Source organism: Apium graveolens, chromosome 5 (assembly GCF_009905375.1).
Source record: "Apium graveolens cultivar Ventura chromosome 5, ASM990537v1, whole genome shotgun sequence".
Classification (NCBI taxonomy): domain Eukaryota; kingdom Viridiplantae; phylum Streptophyta; class Magnoliopsida; order Apiales; family Apiaceae; genus Apium; species Apium graveolens.
The window spans coordinates 205040072-205048297 of NC_133651.1; the positions used below are offsets into that span (position 1 = coordinate 205040072).

The 8226-nt window shown below is 36.4% G+C and overlaps 1 non-coding gene across 1 annotated transcript; it reads right to left on the minus strand.

Moving 5' to 3' along the window:
* Positions 1-7074: 7074 nt before the first annotated feature.
* On the minus strand, positions 7075-7181 carry LOC141663171 (small nucleolar RNA R71). Its single transcript, XR_012551254.1, has one exon. It is a non-coding gene; the product is annotated as a small nucleolar RNA R71 (small nucleolar RNA).
* Positions 7182-8226: the final 1045 nt, after the last annotated feature.

Here is an 8226-nt window from a genome sequence, read left to right on the forward strand (position 1 = left end):
GCCATAAATAAGATGGCAGTTGGAGCCGTCTGGTGTTGATAGCCTAATCAGCTGTCTTCACATATCCATTACGTATCTGATTGGGTTTTGTGATTCCCGTAAGGGTACGAATAGTTGATACAGTAATTTTATAAGTGTGACTAGCATGCTAAAATTGGACTCTGGTGTTTTTACAGCACACTACTATGTTGTTTTGATGAAGCATGCTAGTTAGTGATATCCAGCTTTCTCTGATTTTTGTTGCATAATGTTGATATCATGATTACAGTTCTGTTTCTATCATTGTTACATTATTGTTTTATTTTGTTATTCATATTTTGATAAGGCAAGTACTTCTGAACTTTTCTTCAAGATATATTGCAAATATTTTCAAACTATCTCACAACATGTCGCTATTATTCAAAATAACACATGTTTTATTTTGCAAGCGCTTTAAACTATTTAACCTTGAACCCTAATTATTATTGATCTTGAGCCATCAACCTTATCCTTCATAAACCATTGATTGTTGAAGTCCCAGATAGGAGCCAGACACATACGATACTACTCCACAAATACATATCTACCACATACCGATTTCTGATATTGAATTGCTTGACATACCAACCATTATTCCTTGTTTAACATAAGACCAATCCTTGGAATTCTTGAACCCTTGGTTTTCTATTTTCTGATTCTTTCCTTGATTGAAAGCCAATCTATTTAAATTCCTTATTATACCTTCATGGTAATGTGAATCACCCTATGCTTCAAAATAAATGTTGTTTATGATTCAACTTATTGAATTACATTGGTTATCATATTGAATTATTTTAGAATTGGATGGTTTTATAAATGTGGACCAGATTCGTGGTCATAATAGGCCAATGCGTGCCTTGGATCCAGTTTATAAAGCAAAGCTGGAAGCCTTGCTCGGGGTTAGTGCGTGACTGATCAGCAGCCTAACCTTGGTTTTTAAAATAAAATGTGAATATCCAATTCTAATCATTGCTTATTCAGAAACTTGATTCTTCTGAATCATTTTAACTGGTTATTATTAAACCTCCGTTATTATGACTTGCTAAGCTAGTTAGCTCACTCTTGCAAATGTTTTTATATTTTCAACAGTTGAAAAATGAAATTGTTGGTAATGAGGATTCCCAGTCCAGTGTGCGAGCTAGGATTCCAGGTTAAGTTGGATCGAGCTAGCAGGAGCTTTATATTGTAGATGAGTTATGCAAGATTGTAAGAACGATATTATCATCAATTATAAGTTGAATTAGTTGGGATTTGGTACGATGTAATAAAAGTTAAGGTTGTGGCTTGTTTTCATACTTTAACCTGTTGCGGTCCGTGGTTGTGTAAATAAGGGTCAATGCATATAATATTTTATATAAAGGTTTATATATTGTGTCTCTGTGTTGTAAACCCCAAACTTCTGACCCGGGTTTGGAGGGCGTTACAGTTTAGCTCCACCTGCATTGCTAAAACCCAATCAGGATCCAACAGAGCTTCTTCCACCTTTTTAGGTTCTTCCTGAGATAGAAAACTATTGTATATACATTCTTCTTGAGTTGCTTTCCTAGTTTGCACTCTTGAAGATGCATCACCAATGATTAATTTAAAGGGGTGATCTCTAGTCTATTTTCTCTATTGTGGTATATTAGCTCTAGATGAAGAGGCCTCATAGTTGTCTTCATGTGTGACTGAGTTTTGATTAGAAGAAACTCCCCCTGAGTTTGTGGATCTTTGACTTGAAATTGGGGTTCTTTTTTATTGTGATATGCATTGTCTTTCAACTCTTATTGATGGCTCAAAGGATGTTGATCTTTGTCTTTTAACGGATGATGCAGATTGTCTCTCAACGGATGATGCACTTTGTCTTTTAACGGATGATGCAGATTGTCTTTTAACGGATGATGCAGACTTTTCTGCATTTTTTAGATATTATTTCTTGATCACCTTCATCATCACAGTCATCACAAATCATCTCAATGTTGTCAAATTTGAGGCTTTCATGAAAATCTCCATCTTGCAGTCCTTCAATCTTTTTATCATCAAACAAAACATGTATATATTCCATAACAATATTGATTCTGAGATTGTAGACTCTGTAAGCTTTTCCAACTGCATATCCAAAAAAAATTCCTTCATCTGCTTTGGCATCAAACTTTTCATACTGATCAGTTTGATTTCTTAAGATATAGCATTTACATCCAAAGACATGAAGAAAGTTTAATGTTGGCATCCTGTTCTTGTACAATTGGTAGGGTGTCATGCATTTTGCTTGATTAACCAAAGAAATATTCTGAGTGTAGCATACAGTGTTTAGAGCTTCTGCCCAAAAATATGTGGGTAACTTTGATTCTTCTAGCATTGTTCTTGCAGCTTCGGTAAGAGATCTGTTCTTCCTTTCCACCACTCCATTTTGTTGTGGGGTTCTTGCTGTTGAAAACTCATGCATGATCCCATTCTCTTTATAAAATAATCTTATCGCGGAATTCTTGAACTCAGTTCCATTGTCACTCCTCATTCTTCTAACTTTGAAATCATGATGATTGTTGACTTGCCTTATGTGATTGATGATGATTTCACTAGCTTCATCTTTGGATTTAAGAAAATATGTCCAAGAGAACTTTGAGAAATCATCCATAATTACTAGGAAGTATCTTTTCTTTGAGATGGATAACACATTGACTGGTCCAAATAAATCCATCAGCAGTAGTTGTAAAGGTTATTCAATTGTTGAATCAAGCTTCTTTTTGAATGACGCCTAGATCTTCTCATGCATCACACAATCCATCCTATGAAAATTCCATGTCAGGAATGCCTCTTACCAAATCTTTCCTGACTAGTTCATTCATAGTCTTGAAATTAAGATGGGGAAGCTTCTTGTGCCATAGCCAACTTTCATCTTGACTTGCCTTGCTAAAGAGATAAGTGACAGATTTTGCATTTGATGAGTTGAAGTCACCTAGATATACATTTCCTTTTCTCACACCAGTAAGAACCACTTTGCTACTTCTCTTGTTGGTCACAACACAGGCTTCGGAATTGAATGTTACTAAGTTACCCTTATCACAAAGCTGGCTGATACTCAACCGATTATGCTTGAGTCCATCCACTAGGGCAACTTCCTCAATGATGATATTTTCTTTAGAAATCAAGCCATATCCCATAGTATAACCCTTTCTGTCATCTCCAAAAGTAATACTTGGGCTAGCTCTCTCCTTGAACTTAATGAGCAGGGTAGAATCTCCAGTCATGTGCCTTGAGTACCCACTATCCAAATACCAAAGATTCTTTCTGTTTCCCTGCACACAACAAAATCAAATCAAGTTGATTTTGGTACCCAAGTTTCCTTGGGTCCTGTTTTATTAGCCTTTTTCTTACGTTTCTTAGGCTTGTCCTAATTTGACTTAGGTATCTGAGATTTATCCTTAGTCAATTGAGTAGATCCTTTAAAACCATTCATTATTACAGAATTATCATGCACAGGTTGGTTAACATGAAAAGGCATATTCTGTGTAAATATGTTATTCCAGTAAGGCATGCTAAATGACATTTGTGGCATACTGAATGCAGCATAGTAAGGATTTTGTGCAAATGGCATATCAGCAAATTGTGCATTCAAATTATGTGCAGGCATAATATTCACATGCATTGTAGGCATACTAGGAAATGAAGAAGGTGCAGACATGGGTGCAGGCATAGCAAGTTTGCAATTAACAAACAAATAATTAACGCTACCACATTTCACACAGATTTTTCTAGGTGCATATTTATCAGGTGTGTACTTGTTATATTTGTTAATTCCTACTTTCCCATTCCTATTATTTTTCTTTTTGATTTTGCTTTAACTTCTATTTTCTCCAATCTGTCATTCAATTGCTTGATTGACAGGTGCCCTACATTGACTCTCTTGTTCTTTTTCACTTGACTTGTTTCTCATGGAACACATTTCTTGGAAACTGATCCATATTTCTCATTTAACTTAGCTAGTTGGGATTTGCTAACTGTATTTCTTTTATTCAACAGATGTGGTTCCTTGTCTTTAGATGGATAATTCTTTTGATCATTCGACAGATAACATTCATCATCCGTCGAATCCACATCCGTTGAAAGTCCTTCTTCCAAGTTGGGATTCAGTTTCTCTTTGCTCTTTTTCCAGGATTCATCATAGAAGGACTCTATACCTTGAACTTTAGAAATTTGAGCATGGACATCTCTAGATGATATCCATGCTTTAATTACTTCATGTTCTCGTTCAAGTTGCTTTCTTAAAATATCCTCTTTCTTTAAGGATTCAGACAGTTGATCTTTGGAAATCTTGCACTTCATCTTCAGTTTTTCAAACTCAACAAATTGAGTTTCTAACACATTATTTCTTTCACTTAAAAAAAGATTGTTCTCTTTAATTTTTAGTATTTTCTTTAGTGAGATATTTGAGTGTAACACACATATGATATAATTCAGTAGACATGTCATTTATAGCATCATTAGACTCAGTTTAAGATAAATGTGCTAGATTAGTGGTGATTACCTGATTACTGGATGAACTGACTTCTGTTTTATCTGATTTGACCATAGTGATAGATTGACATAGCTTGTATCCTCATCCTCGTCTAATCCATCAGCAGCCCAATCATTTTCCTGAGTTAGAAAGTTCTTTCCTTTTGTTTGAGCAACTCAAAGTACTTCTTTTTGTAATCCACAGGTTCAAACTTCTTTCTATCGGAATCAGGCTTTCTTCATTCACTTGAAAAATGACCACTCAAGCCATACTTGAAATATTTAAATTTTGACTTGTCAACCATGTTTCTGTTTGGCTTGAATGCTCCAAAATTCTTCTTGAATTTGATCTTGGCAAATCTTCTGGATAGAAAAGATAGATGCTCATCTATATCATCCATATAATCTTGACTAAGAAGGTTTTCATGTTCAGCTACTAGCCCTTTTCCTTTTCATTCACAAACTCTAGGGTTTGGTGCAGATTCCACAATTTCTACCTTTATCTCTTTCTCTCTCTCTTGCTCAGCAACCAATATAATGGATCCTCCCTTCTTCCTTCCTTTCTCTAGCTTCTCATCTTGCTCTATTTAAAGCTCATTTCTAAGTGGCATTTATATCCACTTAAAATGCTTCATAAAGGCTCGAATTGGTGTTTTGTACTCTAGTTATTTGTGTATTTGATATGTTTTTGTAGAGTTTTGCATTTCAAGGCATAATCAGAAGCAGGAAAGGTTTTTACATTATTTTTATGCTAGAAGAGTGTTAGGATGAAGCCTCAGTCAAGTGCACAAAAGAAACTAGCAAGAAAATCCAAGCAAATAAGTTTTTCCAGAGAGCCAGGGCGGCCGCGCCGGTTCAACAGAAATATAGGGCGGTCGCACCGCATCTCAGAGCGGCCGCGCCGGCCCATTTACCAGAAATTCTTTGGATTCTGAGAGTTTGAAGCCCAGCTTGATTCTGAAGCGTATATAACTACTAAAAAGACATTTTTCATAATGGAGACTAAGGAGAAGACGGCAATAAGACCTAGGAGCATAAATTCAATGAAGGAGAAGAAAAGCTTGTTTTTACTTGTGATTCTTTGATTGAGTTGTAATCTTGGATGCTTGTTTTCTTGTTTGTTGAACTTAATACTCTTTATTACGTATTTTGATTATTTGTTCAGTTTATAAAGACTTAGTTTATTATACCATGCTTTCATTGGGACCCACGGTGATGATGAGTTCGGTTATGAACTAACCGTTATCGTGGGGTTCTAATGGATTTACTTGTGGATTTTAATAGTTAATTTGTTTCGATATCTTAGTGTGTGGTGATTGTATGATATCCTAGTATTGGTTGTGCTTATTCGTCTTATGAGCGTCACGAACTTATAAGATAGCGTGTTAATCTCTATTGAAGCGACAATGAATATAGAGGTTTAGAACTTGTCATGCTAGCATAGGTTCATATATTTGTTATACATGATTCATAGGTAATTTTAACCATCTTACTTGCCCTATGTAATCACGATAGATAACTTGCGCTTTAAACCTTTATGTTGTCAAATTCTATAGACATATAGGGTCTCCACATAATTAGTGTCTATTCAGCTTCTATCTCTTTCGTGGATGTCTGGTAGTAGGGTATTCGTACAACGAAAGCTGGCGTTTACTAGTTTCGTGTTATCTGATTAGTTGTCATCACCATTGCATGCTAAGATTAAGAATAATAACTTTGAATAAAGTAGTAATGAAGTTAGATTCCCATGTTTATCTTATATAAGTAATTCAACCTCAATTCTCTTAGTTATTGTTAGTTAGTATAATCTCTTAGTTAATCGAAAACCCAAATTATTATTTGTCTTAGCATTGAACGATAGCCATAACATTGTTGTATAAGTGCGTAAATTGAACTTAACCTAAACTAGTCTCTGTGGGAACGAACCAGAAAGAATTCTATATTACTTGCGAAAGCGTATACTTTCATGTAATTTTAGCGCGTGTTTTCATCCTAACAAGTTTTTGGCACCACTGCCGAGGACTCGTTGTTAATTTTTAGTTTGTGTGCTTGACATCAATGGTCGTTAAAGTTCACTGCCTCAGATATTTTACTTACTTGTTTATTTATTGCTTTTTCAGGTACTCTAGAGAGCGTGTATGCTAACGCGTTTTGGATCTCGTAAGAGAACTCTGGATAAAGCGGAGGAAGTAGTTAAAGAAGTTTTTATCGAGGAAAAAGTTGAAGAAGAAGTTGTTATTGATGGATTACTCTCAATCAAAGATCAATGATATTCATTCTAGCATTGTCAGACCAACCATCGTGGCTAATACTTTTGAAATCAAGGCCAGCTCAATTCAGATGGTGCATAACTCAGTCCAGTTTGGGGGTTCTCCAACGGAAGATCCCAACATGCATATTAGAGATTTCATCGAGATCTGCAACACTTTCAAATTCAACAACATTTCTGAAGATACCGTTAAGCTGAGGCTTTTCCAATTCTCTCCGAGGGATAAAGTTAAGTGTTGGTTGCATTCTATTACTACTTAGGAAGATCTTGCTCAAAAGTTTCTTACTAAATTTTTCCCTATGGCAAAGACAGCTACAATCAGAAATGCTCTTACTTAATTTGCACAGCAATCGAGAGAGTCTTTATGTGAAGCTTGGGATCATTATAAGGAGATGCTTAGAAAGTGTCCTCATCATGGGATGCCTGACTGGATGATTATCAACTACTTTTATAATGGCTTGGGAGCACAGTCTAGACCCATGCTTGATGCAGCATTAGGTGGAGCCTTATGGGATAAGAGCTACGATGAAGCTTATGAGTTAATTGAACTGATGGCTGCTAATGAATACCAGAACCCTTCTCAGTGATTACCTCAAGGCAAGGTAGCAGGAATTCTGGAGGTAGATGCAGCTACTGCTATAGTTGTTCAGCTTAAGGCTTTAACGATGAAGGTGGATTTTTTGGCTAATTATGATGTTAATCACATCACTAGTGTTTCTGAGCTTTGTGCTGGTGTACATGACACTGAACACTGTGCTATTTCTAGTGAATCAGCTCAGTTCGTGAGCAACTTTCAGCGGTCACAGCAACCAGTTCCAGCCACCTATCATCCCAACAACCGCAATCATCCTAACTTCAGCTAGAGCAACAATCAGAATACGGTGCAACGGCCTTATCAGCAGTATGCAGTAAAGCAATTCAACCCTCCTAGTTTTCAGCAACCGCAGTATGCACCAAGACAAAAACTCCAACTACAACAATCTAATGAAAAATCTGAATTGGAGGAGTTGAGACTCATGTGCAAGAGCCAAGCGGTTTCTATCAAGACCTTGGAGAATCAAATCGGGCAGATTGCCTATACCTTGTTGAATCGACAACCTGGGACACTCCCTAGTGACATAGAAGTTCCAGGAAAGAAGAAAGCAAAAGAACAGGTAAAGGCAATTACATTGAGATTTGGGAAGGTTGCAAGTCCTGAAAAATCTCAAGTTTCAAAAGATGAAGTTGTGGCTGAAGAAGATGTGCAGAAGGAAGTAGAAGTGGAACCAAGGAAGAAAATTGTGGAACACACTCCTCCTGAGGGTAATACAGGGGAGAAACAGGTCTATCCTCCACCTCCTTTTCCTAAGAGGCTACAGAAGCAAAAGTTGGATAAGCAGTTTGCTAAGTTTCTGGAGGTGTTCAAGAAACTTCATATCAACATACCTTTCGCTGAAGCTCTTGAACAGATGCCTAGCTATGCAAAG